Source organism: Protopterus annectens, chromosome 12.part0 (genome assembly GCF_019279795.1).
Source record: "Protopterus annectens isolate FY-2018-M chromosome 12.part0, PAN1.0, whole genome shotgun sequence".
In the NCBI taxonomy this organism is placed as follows: domain Eukaryota; kingdom Metazoa; phylum Chordata; order Ceratodontiformes; family Protopteridae; genus Protopterus; species Protopterus annectens.
In genome coordinates, this window is record NC_056746.1 from 1,354,955,312 (window position 1) to 1,354,974,304 (window position 18,993).

Sequence of the window (18,993 nt, forward strand, 5' to 3'; positions counted from 1 at the left end):
TGAGCACTACAAAATGTCCCCACACACACTACAAGACAAAAACATAGATTTACGTATGCTGAGCAGTACACAATGTCTCACACACACACACACACACACACACACACACACACACACACACACACACACACACACACACACACACACACACACACACTCACTACAAGAAAAGCACATAAATTTATGTATGCTGACCACTACACAATGTCTCCAACACACACTACAAGACAAACACATACAGTTATGTATGCTGAGAACTACACAATGTCCACCATACACACTACAAGACAAACAAATAGATTTACATATGCTGAGCACTACATAATGTCTCCACATGCACTACAAGACAAACACATAGAGTTACATATGCTGAGCACTACACAATGTCTCCGTCACACCCTACAGGACAAACACATAGATTTACGTATGCTGGGCACTACACAGTGTCTCCACACACACTACACAAGACACATAGAGTTATGTATACTGAGCACTGCACAACGTCTCCCACACATACTACGACAAACACATAGATTTACGTATGCGGAGCACTACACAATGTCTCGCACACACTACCACACATACACATAGATTTACGTATGCTGAGCTCTACACAATGTTTCCCACACATACTACAAGACAAACACATAGAGTTATGTATGCTGAGAAATACACAACGTCCCTCACACAAACTACAGGACAAAGTCATAGAGTTATGTATGCTGAGCACTACACAATGTCTCCCACACTCACTACAAGACAAACACATAGATTTATGTATGCTGAGCACTACACAATGTCTCCCACACACAGTATAACAAAAAAACATAGATTTACATATGCTGAACACTACACAATGTCTCCCACACACTACAAGACAAACACATAGATTTATATATGCAGATCACTACACAGTGTCTCCTACACACACTACAAGACAAACACATAGGGTTATGTATGCTGAGCACTACACAATGTCTCCACATATGCTACAAGACAAACACATAGAGTTAAATTTTCTGAACACTGCACAATGTCTCACCTACACACTACAGGACAAACACATAGACTTAAATATGCTGAGCACTATACAATGTCACACACATACAGACACACACACACACACACACACACACACACACACACACACACACACACACACACACACACACACAAAAAACACACACACACGCACACTACAAGACAAGCACACACATTTATGTACACTGAGCATTTCATAAGGTCTCCCAAACACACTACAAGACAAACACATAGAGGTATGTTTGCTGAACACTACACAATTTCTCCCACACATACTACAAGACAAACACATAGAGTTACTTATGCTGAGCAATACACAATATCTCCCACACATACTACAAGTCAAACACGTAGATTTACATATGCTAAACACTATACAATGTCTTCCACACATAATACAAGAAAAAACACATAGAATTATGTATGCTGAGCACGAAACAATGCCTGTCAAACACACTACAAGACAAACATACAAATTTACTTATGCTGAGCACTACACAATGTCCTCCACACACACAACAAGACAAACACATAGATTTACATATGCTGAGCACTACACAATGCCCCCCACACAAACTACAGGACAAGCACATAGAGTTATGTATGGTGAGCACTACACAATGTCCTCACACACACTACATGACAAAAACATAGATTTACATATACTGAGCACTGCACAAGGTCTTCCACACATACTACAAGACAGACATGTAGCATTATGTATGCTGAGTGCTACACAATGTTTCCACACATGCTACTAGACAAACACATAGAGTTATGTATGGTGAGCACTACACAATGTCCCCACACACACTACAAGACAGAAACATAGATTTACATATGCTGAGCACTACACAATGTCTCACACACACACACACACACACACACACACACACACACACACACACACACACACACACACACACACACACACACACACACACACACACACACACACATGCACACATGCACACACACACTCACACACACATACACACACACTTACTACAAGAAAAACACATAAATGTATGTATGCTGAGCACTACACAATGTCTCCCTCACACACTACCAGGCAAACACATACAGTTATGTATGCTGAGAACTACACAATGTCCCCCATACACACTACAAAACAAACACATAGATTTTCATATGCTGAGCACAACACAATGTCTCCCATGAACACTACAAGACAAATACATAGAGTTACATATACTGACCACTACACAATGTCGCCACATTCACTACAAGACAAACACATAGAGTTACATATGCTGATCACTGCACAATGTTTCTCACACACACTATAGGACAAACACATAGATTTTCATATGCTGAGCACTTTACAATGTCACACACACACACCCACAACCACACATGCACACACACACACACACACACACACACACACACACACACACACACACACACACACACACACACACACACACACATACACTCTACAAGACAAACACATAAATTTATGTACGCTAAGCACTGCATAATGTGTCTCACACACACTACAAGACAAACCCATAGAGTTACATATGCTGAGCACTATACAATGACTCCTACACACATTACAAGACAAACACATTGATTTACATATGCTGAGCACTACACAATGTCTTCCACACATACGACAAGACAAACACATAGTTATGTATGCTGAGCATGACACAATGTCTCCCACACACACTTCAATTCAAACACATAGATTTAGATATGCTCAGCACTACACAATGTCTCCCACACACACTACAAGACAAGCACATAAATTTACATATGCTGAGCACTACACAATGTCCCCCACACACACTACAAGACAAACAAATAGAATTACATATGGTGAGCACTACACAATGTCCCCCACACACACACTAGTAGTCAAACACCTAGATTTACATATGCTGACCACTACACAATGTCTTCCACACATACTACAAGACAAACGTGTAGCGTTATGTATGCTGAGCACTACACAATGCCTCCACACACACTACAAGACAACCACATAGAGTTATGCATGCTGAGCCCTACACAATATTTCCCCCACACACTACTGGGCAAACTCATAGAGTTATGTATGCTGAGCAATACACAATGTCCCCCACACACACTACAAGACAACCACGTAGATGTACATATGCTGAGCACTACACAATGTCTCCCACACACACACACTACAAGAATAACACATAAATATATGTATCCTGAGCACAACACAATGTCCCCCACACACACTACAAGACAAACACATATATTTCCATATGCTGAGCACTACGCAATGTCTCCCTCGCACAGTTATGTATGCTGAGCATGACACAATGTCTCCCACACACAGTACAAGACAAACAAATAGAGGTATGTATGCTGAGCACTACACAATGTCTCATACACACACTACAAGACAAATACATAGAGTTATGTATGCTGAGCACTACACAATGTCTCCCACGCACACTTCAATATAAACACATAGAGTTATGTCCGCTGAGCACTACACAATTATTCCCACACACACTACAGGACAAATACATAGAGTTATGTATGCTGAGCACTACACAATGTTTCCCACACATACTACAAGACAAACACGTATAGTTATGTATGCTGAGCACTACACAATGTCTCCCACACATACTACAAGACAAACACGTATAGTTATGTATGCTGTGCACGACACAATGTCTTCCACACATACTACTAGATAAACACATAGATTTATGTATGCTGAGCACTACACAATGTCTCACACACACCCACACACACACACACACACACACACACACACACACACACACACACACACACACACACACACACACACACACACACACACACACTACAAGACAAACACATAGATTTACATATGCTGAGCACTACACAATTTCTTGCACACACACTACAAGAGAAACACATAGAGTTATGTATGATGAGCACGACACAATTTCTCCCACACATACTACAAGACAAACACATAGAGTTATATATGCTGAGCAATACACAATATCTCCCACACATACTACAAGTCAAACACGTAGATTTACATATGCTAAACACTATACAATGTCTTCCACACATAATACAAGACAAACACATAGAATTATGTATGCTGAGCACGAAACAATGCCAGCCAAACACACTACAAGACAAACATACAAATTTACATATGCTGAGCACTACACAATGTCCTCCACACACACGACAAGACAAACACATAGATTTACGTATGCTGAGCGCTACACAATGTTTCCACACACACTACTAGACAAACACATAGAGTTATGTATGGTGAGCACTACACAATGTCCCCACACACACTACAAGACAAAAACATAGATTTATGTATGCTGAGCAGTACACAATGTCTCTCACACACACACACACACACACACACACACACACACACACAGACACACACACACACACACACACACACACACACACACACTACAAGAAAAACGCATAAATTTATGTATGCTGAGCACTATACAATGTTTCCCTCACACACTACCAGACAAACACATACAGTTATGTATGCTGAGAACTACACAATGTCCCCCATACACACCACACACACACACACATTTTCATATGCACACACACTACACAATGTCTCTCATGAACACTACAAGACAAATGCATAGAGTTACATATACTGACCACTACACAATGTCTCCACATACACTACAAGACAAACACATAGAGTTACATATGCTGAGCACTGCACAATGTTTCTCACACACACTACAGGACAAACACATAGATTTTCATATGCTGAGCACTTTACAATGTCACACACACACACCCACAAACACACATGCACACACACACACACACACACACACACACACACACACACACACACACACACACACAAATACACACACATACACTCTACAAGACAAAGACATAAATTTATGTACGCTAAGCACTGCATAATGTGTCCCACAACATTACAAGACAAACACATTGATTTACATATACTGAGAACTACACAATGTCTTCCACACATACTACAAGACAAATACATTGTTATGTATGCTGAGCATGACACAATGTCTCCCACACACACTTCAAGTCAAACACATAGATTTAGATATGATCAGCACTACACAATGCCTCCACACACACTACAAGACAACCACATAGAGTTATGCATGCTGAGCCCTACACAATATTTCCCCCACGCACTACAGGGCAAACTCATAGAGTTATGTATGTTGAGCAATACACAATGTCCCCCACAAACACTACAAAACAACCACATAGATGTACATATGCTGAGCACTACACAATGTCTCCCACACACACACACACTACAAGAATAACACATAAATATATGTATCCTGAGCACTACACAATGTCTCCCACACACAGTACAAGACAAACAAATAGAGTTATGTATGCTGAGCACTACACAATGTCTCATACACACACTACAAGGCAAACACATAGAGTTATGTATGCTGAGTACTATACAATGTCGCACACACACACTACAAGACAAATACATAGAGTTATGTATGCTGAGCACTATACAATGTCACACACACACACACACACACACACACACACACACACACACACACACACACACACACACACACACACGCTACAAGACAAACACATAGATTTATGTATGCTGATCTTGGCACAATTCCCCCCCCACACACACATTACAAGATAAACACAGAGTTATGTATGCTGCGCATTACACAATGTCTTCCACACACACTACAAGACAAACACATAGACTTATGTATGCTGAGCACTACATAATGTCTCCCACACACAATTCAATATAAACACATAGAGTTATGTCCACTGAGCACTACACAATTATTCCCACACACACTACAGGACAAATACATAGTTATGTATGCTGAGCACTACACAATGTCTTCCACACATACTACTAGATAAACACATAGATTTATGTATGCTGAGCACTACACAATGTCTCACACACACACACACACACACACACACACACACACACACACACACACACACACACACTACAAGTCAAACACATAGATTTACATATGCTGAGCACTACACAATTTCTTGCACACACACTACAAGAGAAACACATAGAGTTATGTATGCTGAGCACAACACAATGTCTCCCACACACACTATAAGACAAACACATAGAGTTACATATGCTGAACACACTATAAGACAAACACATAGAGTTACATATGCTGAACACTACACAATATCTCCACACTCACTACAAGACAAACACATAGAGTTACATATGCTGAGCACTACACAATGTCTCTTACACACATTACAATAGAAACACATAGAGTTCTGTATGCTGTGCACGACACAATATCTCCACACTCACTACAAGACAAACACATAGAGTTACGTATGCTGAGCACTACACACTGTCTCTTACACACACTACAAGACAAACACATAGAGTTACATATGCTGAGCACTGCACAATATCCCCTACACACACAAGACAAACACAGAGTTATGTATGCTGAGCACTACACACTGTCTCTTACACACACTACAAGACAAATACATAGAGTTACATATGCTGAGCACTGCACAATATCCCCTACACACACAAGACAAACACAGAGTTATGTATGCTGAGCACTACACAATGTCCCCCACACACAATACAAGACAAACACATAGAGTTATGTATGCTGAGCACAACATAACATAATGTCTCCCACATTCACAAGACAAACAAATGGAGTTGTCTTTGCTGAGCACTACACAATGTCTCCCACACACACTACAAGACAAACACATACATTTATGTACACTGAGAACTACACAATGTCTCCCACACACACTACAAGACAAACACATAGAGTTATGTATGCTGAGTACTATACAATGTCGCACACACACACTACAAGACAAATACATAGAGTTATGTATGCTGAGCACTATACAATGTCACACACACACACACACACACACACACACACACACACACACACACACACACACACACACTATAAGACAAACACATAGATTTATGTATGCTGATCTTGGCACAATCCCCCCCCCCACACACACACACATTACAAGATAAACACATAGAGTTATGTATGCTGAGCATTACACAATGTCTTCCACACACACTACAAGACAAACACATAGATTTATGTATGTTGTGCACTACACAATGTAACCCACCCACACACTTACACACACACACACACACACACACACACATTGATGTACTAATGCTTAGGCTCCTAAAAGTAATTTTCCCAACAGAGCTGTAAAATGTATCCTAGATGCAGTAATTGCAATAAGTACTCACAGTAACCTCAAAAAAACAACATCAAAGCAACTCCCACCACCATAGATTTAGCCCCAACTCACAGTGGGTATATGCCTAACCCCATAAACCCTCCTCCTCATAATCCAATTGTTTTGGTCATAGGAGACACTAATGTTCCAATCATCAGTTTAAGTAAGGAGAAGTTACAGTCAGTTGTCTATCAGAGCCAAGTTCTGTCAGAAAGCCCATGCACTCTTGTCACTATCAGCGAGTACCAGTATGACTCAGTTATAGTCCATGTGGGAGTAAATGACTTGAGATGTACATCCCTGGAATATATGAAAAGAGACCTGATCAAGCTCACTGAGTATGTGCCCCAGACCAGTATGAACCTAGCATTCAGTAGAATTCTGTCTCCACCAAGGATAATGTATAATGTATATAATTCAAAGAAAAATAATTGATTTTCATAAGATAATTGGATCATAGGAGGCTACTAGGCTACTGGCCCTAAGACCTCTATAAGTCTAGCCATATTATAGCCTTGTTCCTTTAAGCACTGAGGTATATAATCTATGTTTTTACACAAATCTAAGATAAGTACCAGCTGCTCCTGTCTAAGAGGAAAATAAGTGAAACCCCCACTGTAAATTTATGGTTTCCCATCCAATTGTCCAGGTTATGTTTAAACAGGCTCATTAAGGAACTTTGTTTTACATGCATTGGGAGTTTGTTCCAGATGAGTGGCAAGCTCTTGGAGATATATCTGTCTCTCCAGCATGTCCTATTAATATCGCAGGCTAGGTTAAGATCCCTGCAGCAAGTGAATCTTGTCCCACTGGACTTATGGATGTGCAGCAGCTTCATCAAGGCAGGGTCATTGACTACTCTGTAGGCCAGGCACAAGTCACTTCTAAGCAGTCTATACGATACTGAGTAAAGTGATAGGGCCTTCAGTATGTCCACGTAGGTCATGTGTCGTAGGCCCTGAATTTTCTTAGTGTGAAACCCCTGAGGTCTCTCCAGTTGCTGCAGATATCTGGTGAGGTGCATACAGAATGTAGCATTGTACTGTATTCTTGGTGTGATGATAGCCGAGTACACAGGAGTTAAAACCACCTTAGGTTTGGATGTTACACCCCTGCTTATGAGGTGTGCAATGTAGAAGGCCTCCCTTACTACTGTGGACACCTGATGAACAAAATTAAGGCTGCTACCAACTCAAGTTCCTAAATCTCCCACCACTGGGTTTGAACTTAGGGGGATATTATTAATGTTGCAATTAGCAGGGGTTTCTAATTTGCCAAAGGGGATGATAGTGCATTTTTTTGCATTTATTTTAAGTCAATGGCTTTGACATCAGTCATTTGTCTGTGAAGGCCCATTTTGTAGTATGTTGACATCTTTGGGGGATTCAATGATTGCACCCAGTTTGCAGTCATCAGGAAACTTGGTAAGCCAAAGGCCACCTATTTTTATCTGAACTTCTGAAAAATAGATTGCAAGCAGTAGGGGGGGGGGTCTAGCACAGATCCCTGTGGAACACTACTGGGAGCAGATCTGCTAGTATTTTTATAAATGACTTAGTTTTTGTTGCAATTTAAAGGAAGTACAATATTTGTTGGACTCGCAGGATATGGTTCACAAATCCCAATGCTTTCCAAGGGATGGTCTGCACCTGTTCCCTCTATGCTGTCTACCCCCACAGTACCTTTTTTTAGGCACTGCCAACTTGATTAACCATCTAACATAGCGAAACCAACCCAGAAATATCTATAGGTAATTTTACTTAATGGTAGGAGTCTAAACAGAACACTCCACCTTAATTAATGCCTTCTACACATTTTGTCCGGCTATTGCAAGAAAGGGATAAAACATGGAGATGTCTTAATCTATATCAAAAACCAACCCAGCTCAATGATGGTCAAGCAGTATGAGACACCTGAGCTCCTTCATGTACAACTCATTATGAGCAAAGCCCCTTACCATATCTTTGAGAGCTATAGGTCCTCATCTATGACGCAGAAAATCCACACCACTTAAATGAATATAAGTTACATTAAATTCAACCCAACACCATACTCATGGATGACTTTAACTATCCCACTATAAACTAAGAATCATAGACGACACCAAAAGTGCAAGCACAAATATTCACTTTTTTTGTCAACACAAATGTTCTCAACCAACTAGTCCATACACCCTCTAGGGACAGCACCATCCTTGATTTGCACCCTGACAAGTATAATGTATGCACTGGTTACGTCAGGCCATAAAACTCGCTCCTTCAAATTAAAAATAAAACCCAAGATACTCAGTAACCTTGGAAAGTTTAGGAATTATTTTAAGGCAAACTTCCTACTTTTAGGTTTGTACTAGGTGAACTGCCCTTGTGAGCCATTTTAAGCCTAGCCAATTATCCCATGTGAGACTCAAACCCTGCACCTTGTGTCTGCAAGGTAAACACCTTAACCATTATGGTGACACTTTGGCAAAATTTCATGCCCCTCCCAACCTATGGAACATCTCTGCCTATACAGAGTCATTTACCAAAGCATTTTACAATGATGTATGTAGCTGGTTAGAGACAGAGACACCCACCTGAAATAAGCACAGGGCAAACTCAAATAACAAGCCACCCGGGTTTGAAATAAGCACAGGGCAAACTCAAATAACAAGCCACCCGGGTTTGAAATAAGCACAGGGCAAACTCAAATAACAAGCCACCCTGGTTTGAAATAAGCACAGGGCAAACTCAAATAACAAGCCACCCTGGTTTGAAATAAGCACAGGGCAAACTCAAATAACAAGCCACCCTGGCGGAATCTCAGCATCAATCAGCTGTATAATGAAATTAAGATAACTATGGTAAGAACTGCTCATCAAAGTAAATAAACAAATCAGAGGACTAATTAAGTACACCAAAGCCACATGTGAGGTAAATATAGCCTCCCAGGCTAAGGGCAACCACAAGGTTTTCTTTAGCTATGTCTTAAACCTCAGAGGCAATACACAACAATGTGCTGAACTAACTGTAAATGGAAACATCTATACTGAGCTGGAGGCTATAAATTCAGCTCCAGTTTTACCCCACTTTCTCCACAGACACTTCTCAAAAAATATTGCCAACAATAGCTCCTCCAGTGATCACTAGGGAACAGGTCTGCAATGTATTCTCCAAATATTGTATTGATGGGACCTGACAATATTCCAGGATTCCACCTTAATAGCATGAAATGTGATCTAACAGGGCAACTAGAAGCACTAATTAATCATAGCCTCCAAACAGGCTTTGCGCCAAGTGAATGAAGAACTGCAACTGCTATCCCTTCACACTAGGGCAGGCCATCCATAGACCCAGGAAACTACTGACCTAAAAGCCTGACTAGCTTAATATGCTAGTCCATGGACAGATTAATCAAGGACATGATAAACAATGACATCAAAAACCTTCAAACATTGGATCCAGTCCAGTTTGGTGTTGTCAAGGGCAGGTCATGATTGTTCATTATGGTAGACTTCTTCAACAAGGTCAACAAAGCAATGGATGAGGGTAAAATGGTGCATTCTGCTTACCTCAATGTGGCCAAAGAATTCAACACAATTTCTCACTTACACATTGTCAATAAGCTCACAAAATTAAGTATAAACCCTTACATCACCTGTTATATAGCTGGCAGGCTCACAGATAGGGCAGAAGAAGTCAGGATAGGGGAGTCTACCTACACTAAAAGGCCAGTCACTAACAGAGTCCCTCCAGGGCTTGGTGCTAGGCCCACTCCTATTGGCATCTACTTCTCTGAAGTCAAGTCTAACATCAAAGGCCTGACCAAGTTCACAGATGATTGTAAACTCAGTAGAGTCACAGAATCTCCAAAAGGCACAAACATCCTCCAAGAAGGCCTGACACCAATTAGTAACTCATGTCAGAGCCATGGTCTAAAACACAATACCAAAAATGCATAATAGTATCTACTGAAAAGATAACCATCCCTGGAAGTTACTGCATTGATAATACATGTCTAAGAATTGACCTTGTGGTCTGGAATTTGGGAACACATGTAGACAGTGACTTGACCTTTGACCACATACCTTTCAACTAACTAGATTTTCACAGAATGTCCATATTTTTGCTTCATAGTTTTGGTATGTCCCTCATACAATTTGTAGTTTTCTAGTAAGTCACTGAAGATTGATGTCACTCGATAATGGCATACATTTGACTTTCAGACTTCATATCCAAATGCATTACAACACAAATCTTGTTATTCTAGGAACTAGAAGTTTCTAAGAGTAATATTTAAAATATGTCCCTATTTTTGCTCCCCCTATTACTTCAGTTTTGTTTAGATTTCTTGTGCTAAGAGGTTGAGAGGTATGTTTAACCATCATGTGTCCACCGTAGTAAGGAAAATATAGTACATTCCGTAGGAGTATGGCATCTAGGTCCAAAGATGTCCTTGCTCCATTGCACTCAGCCCTCATTAGAGCAATCATGAGTACAATGTCCCCTTCAGTATACACCTGTCCAAGTATATGCTACAAATGGATCATCCACAGAGGTTCCTTACAAAAAGAAAACATGGTGTCGACAACATGTCTTATGGAAACCACCTCAAAGCTTTACCCTTGTACTCTGAGATGTGATCTATGCCTGGCCTTCAAAGCACCTCCTGATACAGCCATTATTCATCTAATGGATATCTGAAAAACAAATACCTTTAGAAACACCTAGTACAGAGATCTAAACTTCATCTGCAGAATAATTAAGATATGTTGGAGGAACAAGTATATGTTTCAGAGACTACCCCTTCTCTGTAAAATGTTTCCCATCCACAAGAAGCAGAGTTTCTTCTTAAACTTATTCACATGCAGGTTGGCTCACTGATAGGGAAAAGTAAATTTACTTTTGGTATGCCACTTGCGACCCTGTTAGAAAAACAAAGCTTGTAAATACTCAATCACCTATACCCAAGTTACCCCAATAAAATGAATGGGGGTGTGGTGATGTGATGTAGTGTCGGCTATGTCAGAGAGAGTAGGGCACTGTATGTATAACATATGCCAGCATAGCTAGCTGCAGTTTTGTAAAGACTGTCATGTCATTTGAATATCAAACTTATTTGTACAGATGCTTGTGTTAAAAATGTTTTTGTAAAGCTGCTTGTGTTAAAAATTTATCAACAGTGGGTCATGCTGGACAGAAAATAAATATACATTTATATCAGACTGTACTGCTGTAACTGAGGAAATGTATATATATTTACAGAGGATGCTGGAAAGGAAAGGGCTAAGCTCAGCCCAGCTTACCTAAAGAAAAATAGCTTGAAATTAAATGACTTGATTTAAGCCGTAAAGATTTTATCTCACAGGCGTGAATAAAGCCAGAGACACAATGGCTGGTCTGGAATCCTGCTCTTATTGTCCTTAGTGGTGAATTAATTGCTACCCTGGGGTGCGAGAGAATGGCTCGTTAGTGTCAACAAGAAGAGTGAAAGTATTGGAATTATTTTACAGTCTTCAGATGCCTTTGGTAAGTTATATGTGTGTATTGTGATATATCTGTGCTAGATTCTGGTTCAGCTTCTAGTTAGGAGGTAGTGTAAGAACCACAGTGTCACGTGATCAGCTGTGATGTCATTTGACAGCCAGCATTGAAATTGTATTTAGATATTAATGAGATCTGTGATAGTGATACTCAGCACTCTGTAATTGGAACTGACATGAGACACTCATCCACTTCATCTTGCCTTGCTTTAGTAAGTAAATAGAGAACAGCAATTCATCAGTCATTTAGGAAAATATAGTGAGACTAGTTTTTTTTTTAACATTTGTTTACTGGGAAAGTCTGACTTGGAACAAAGCCAATTTTCAGTGGAGACCCGGGGAGAAACACTCCAGATGCATGTCTTTGAAATGTGGGAGGAATCCAGATTACCCAGAGGAAACCCACACAAATGCAGGGAGGACATGCAGACTCCACACAGAAGGCATTCTAACCAATAATCAAACCAGAGAACCTCTTGCTGTGAGGTACCAGCACTACTGCTACACCACTGCACTGTCCAGTTAAATTTTTTGGTTAAATATTGTTTTTCTGTGTATGTCTGATTCTTTCCATCAGTGCCATCAGTGTCATTGTTATATTTCCTGTGAATTGAAACTCTGGTGTTTATTGTAAATAGATATTCAGTAATTTCATTTTTCTATTTTATTATTTATTATTAAATATAGCTAAACCTTTCATTGTGGCTGGTCTTTTAGAAAATATTTTAACCCTTGAGAGTATCTGCATTTGTTTGGTGGTACTGTGGGATTCATGCTCCTGAAAGTCTTGCTGCTTGGTTAATATTACCATTTGTATAGTATTAACTTTATTAAAAGTAATTGGGTATCTGGTAAAAGTCTTAAAGTAGCTGACTAGTGGCAGTGAAGCCACCTTATTGTCTGGGCAGAGTGGGCATAGCTGGTAAATCTGTGCCAGAAGTTTTTCTCAGGTGTGTGTGTGTGTATGTGTGTGTGTGTGTGTGTGTGTGTGTTTGTGTGTGTGTCTGTGTGCATGTGTGTGTAATCAAATCTCAGAGTGTGTGTGTCAGCTACATGGAACAAAGACACAGAAAATCAGTTTCTGCAGAGAGAGAGAGAGAGAGAGAGAGAGATGGATACTTATTTGGAGCCTGGAGAGGAAGTCTAGCTCCAAGTCTGGAGTATGCTGCCTGTTGTGGTCTTAAGGGAAATTGTGCTTGATGCAGAGAACTGCATATGAAAATACTGTGTATATCCATTTTTGTTCTAAGTGAATGTTCCTCACCTGTGTCAGTGGTGAGGACTGAGGCTCTTTGATTACTGGCTCAGTGGAGGATGTCACAGGGGGTATAGCTTGTTAATGCTCGATCACCCATACCCAGGTTATACCCTCACAAAATTCCAACCATTATAGTTACAGACTTCCTTTTCATCTAAAAATGTATAATAATGCAAACATTTGTATTACAAAGGGGTTCCCAGTGGGAGTGTGTATACATCAGGGTTTAGCTAAAACCTCACTCCTGTTCATACAGGCTGTGGGCTACATCAGCAAACAGATCAGAAGGTGGATCAACAAAGCTGGTGCATGCAAATGATGTAGCACTCTAACCAGACTCTGATGTGGAACTTCAATGAATAACAGAGGACTAAAATTCAAAACTGAAAGCACATGGGATGAAAGTGAATACAGACAAAGAATTTGTCATACCAACAGATGTCAGAAATCAGAAGGAACTTAGAATTGAGAAAAAAAAGGAAGGCAGTTGAACAGGTTAATGGCTTTCATTATATGGGACATCTGATTGAGGAGAGTGAAAGTCTGGATGAGGATGGCATAGCTAGAATAGGTGATGAATCCAGGTAGCCGAAAGTGTTGTGGGTAGTAATTCACAGAAGAATTTCAAGAAAGTTGAAAAACAAGGTGCACAAACCAGTAATGTGATCACTGATTGTATATGACAGAGAAACCTGGGTAATAAAGGCAGAACAGTTGGAGAAGCAAGAGGAAATGGAGATGAAGTGCCTGAGATGAGTGGATAGATATACACTGTGGTACATATGAATAGAGGACATCAGTGTAGAAGCCAAAGTATTCCAAATTCCAGAGAATGCCAAGATGAGCAGATTCTGGTGCTTCTGTCATATGTGCAGCAAAGAAGATGCTTTAGTAAAGCAGTTTTGGGAGAAGCAGGAAAATTGAAAGAGGAAATGAACATGCCAAGACGAAGGATGAATAGTGTAAGAGAAGACCGGAGGTAGGTTGGCAGGACTGTTGAAGAATGTAGGAGACTGGCTCCATATCAAGACAGGTAATGAAAGATGACATAACATCACAATGTTATGACAAAATAACAAAAACGGGGATTGATATTTATGATGAAGATGATAATGATGACAAATCTCCATATTTTGTCAACATTTTAAGTCAATACTCTCACGATTTCAAAATTGTCCCTAATTATAGACCTTTGTTCCTGATTATTTTTGGCTTTGCCATGATTGTACAGAAAACAGATTGAGAGATGTGCTCATACATAGCAAATGTGGCACATTACCTTAAATATGCACAGATAGCATACTCCTCTGATATGTATCTAATATTGTATATAAATTTACATGTAAACTTTGTGGCTTACCACTCCAATTTATAAATGATGCAGTGCAAAATTTAGATCATATGGCACATTCATATGATGTGCAGATAGTTATACTTTTCTTTAATGGAAAACTATTCTTATGGCAGAAAGTTTGCTACTTTATTTTAAATGTCAACCATGTGGAAAGCTATTCCAATTTCTAGATAACTCAGTACCTTCCTTGATGTAGACCTTGTTGAACACTGTTTATTTGTGTAATTAATGCAGCTATTGCAGAAACAATCAAAGAACAGATTACAGTGGATTGGACACATGCAGGAAAGCAGAAGACAATCTGGTGAAGAAGATTTGGGACAGACAGGAAGAAGGTAAGAGGAAAGGAGACCATTCAGCAAAGAGGTAGGTGGATTGTATGACAGAAGACCTGTGACAGATATAAGTGTCAAAGAAGGTATGAAAGTGTCATTGAACTGAGAGAGATCTTGACAGTTGATGTGATATCCTGACCCCATGCACAAAGTTAGAGAAAGGGGGTGGATGATGATGATGATTATAGGTTCATAGGTTCATAGGTCATAGGTTCATAGGTGTGTACTAGGCTAATGGCCCTGGAGCCTTTACAAGCCTAGCCCATAAAAGTGCCCTGGCATCATGCCACCCAACATTATTTCCCAGTGCATCTATCAAGTAGAGCCACTGGAGTGATCCCCCGGGGTGAACTTTCTATTACCCATCCACTCATCAATATTTATCTTGAAAAGGGTCAGTGAGGTGCTCTGCTTGACATGTATGGGAAGTCTATTCCAGAGCATGGGCAGTCTTTGGGTGAGGAAGCTGTCCCTCCAGCTTGTTCTGTTGATTATGGCAATGAGGTTGAGGTCTCTGGAGCATGTGGTGCTGAGGGATTGGGATTTCTTTTTGTCAGACATGGCTTTGTAAGTCAAGCAGAGATCATCTCTAAGTAGGTGATATGAGACAGAGAATAGTTGAAGTCTTTTGAGTCTGTCTGTGTAGGACATGTGTTTAATGCCTATGATCCACTTCATGAGGTACTTCTGTGGCCTCTCCAGCTGTTTCAGGTGTCTAGTGAGGTACATGGCAAATGGGGCATTATACCAGATGACTGGTCTAATGAGGGAAGTGTAGAGAGAGATGATGACCTCTTTCTTCCTGGATGTAAAACCCTTGGTAATGAGATGTGCCACATAGAAGGACTTTCTGACCACAGTGGCAATGTGGTGGTCGAAGGGGAGGTTGCTGACAGCCTGCACCCCCAAATCTCTTATAACACCTTTAGTGTTCAGTGGGCTCCCATCGATGTGGTAATTAGTGGAAACTGAGATTTAACCAAAGGGGATGATGACACATTTTTGGCATTAAGCTTAAGGCAATGGTTTCAACACCAATCATCGGTCTTAGTGAGGTCTTTCTGTAGGATGTCTGCATCACTTGGGAAGCTAATAATGGTTCCCAGCTTGCAGTCATCTGCAAACTTGGTCAGCCAGACTCCCTGTGTGTTGGCCTTGATGTTTGAGATGTATATGCCAAACAGGAGAGGACCCAGTACCAATCTCTGTGAGACTCCACTTGTGACTGGTCGGCAGTCTGAAGTGGAGTCTGCTACTTTCACACTGTGTGTGTTCTATCTGTGAGCCAATTTGTGACAAACCTAGTGATATAGGGGTTGATGCCTACTTTGGTGAGTTTATCAATAATTCCTGAGTGAGGAATGGTATCAAAGGCCTTGACCAGACTGAGGTAGGCTGTATGCACTGCCTTACTTTCATCCACAGCCCTGGTGACTGACTCAAAGAAGTCAACCAGGTTGAGCAGGCATGATCTCCTTTTCACAAAGCCAAACTGCATGGGGTTTAGAGATTGGAGACTTCCTATATCTTTGTTAATCAGGTCTATGATGATGCACTCCATAGCTTTACATATCAGACTCATCAGGCTAATGGGGCGATAATTTTCACGGTCTGCAGTTGCTCCCCCTTTATGGAGAGGGATGACTGTAGCAGTGCACCATTTGGTAAGGTACAAAGCCTGAGGTGAGGCTGTGACTGAACAGGGCATACAGATGTGGTGCCAGTTCGATTTGTAGTTCATGTAGAACACAGCCAGAGATATTATCAGGTCCCATGGAAGCTGTATTCTTGGCCTTGGACAATGCAGCTTTAATTTGTGCTGCAGTAATGCTGGGTGCCTGGCATTCTTCCAGCATTTTGACTGGTCCTTTGGGAGGGTGAGAGGGGTAAAGTTGGCACTGAATCTATTGGCCAGTATGTTGGCAATATTTGTTGGCTGAGTATAGGAGGTACCATTGTGCAGTATCTCAGAGCAAATCTGGGCATTGCCGAGGAGGTTCTTGATATAGCTATAGAAGGCTTTGTTATTGTTTTTAGTGTCTGCCACAATTCTGCCTTCATAGCTGGCTTTAGAAGATTTGATGAGGGTTCTCAACTTTTTGTTGAGGGTAATAAGGGAGTTTGTCCAGTCTTGGGACTTCACCTTTTTCTGCAACAGTTTCTTCCTTCTGTTATAGAGTTTATTAATAGTAGGGGACCACTAGACTGATTTCCTTTTTTGGGGGGAGAGAGTCTTGGTTCTGTTGGGTATGACTAGTTCCATGCATTTGTGTACATGCTCGTACAGTGCATTTGTGTATGATTTGGCAGTCATGCAGCTATTTTCCATTGGCATGGGTGCCATAAAGTTAGTCACCTCTGTTTTTAGGAATCCAAAGTCAGCTGGAGAAGTTGTTCAAGGTATTTACCTTTGCAGGGGGTGTGGGTGAGTTGTGGATTTCCATGGTGACCAGTTTTTGTTCGGATCTGACCAGGGAGGGATTGACTGTTGATGTAGAGCAACAGTCGCCCGTGTTAGTAATACCCCAGTCAAGGATGCTGCTTCCTCTAGTGGGGGTCAGAATGAGCTGGTCCAGGGTGTTGGAACTGATGAATTCTAGAAAGCATTGGGCTAGTGTATTGATGCTTGAGTAGTTTTCCCAGTTGATGGAGGAGTAGTTGAAATCTCCTAGTATGAGAGTGTTGGGTTGGACCTTGATAGATTCCAGGGTGCTTAGGAGCATAGAGTGAGAGTCTAGGGACATGGTTGGGGACCTATTGCAGGCTATGGCCTGGATCACCATCTTACCAAATGCTAATTGTACCTGAAGTATCTCAGATGTGTTATGCTGGGCTACTAGTCTGGAGGTGTGCATATCCTTTGTGAATATGGAGACACCACCACCTTTTGACCTTCGATCCATGTTTTGGGGTTGAAAGGTATAGAATGAGTTATAGTGCAGGGGTGCTGTTTGCTGCTTTAAACCAGGTCTCCGTTACAGCACAAATGTCAATGTTCTCCATTTTGAGGAGTGCTTTGAGTGAGTGCATCTTGAGGTATAGACTTCTAGCATTGAGCAACATGACCCTCAGACTGCATTTATTTATAACTGTTATGGTGGTAATTTGGTCTTTGGAACACTGCCTAAAAAAGATACTATAGGGGTGGCAAGAGCCTTAGCCAGTACCCGGAAACCCAGGAGTG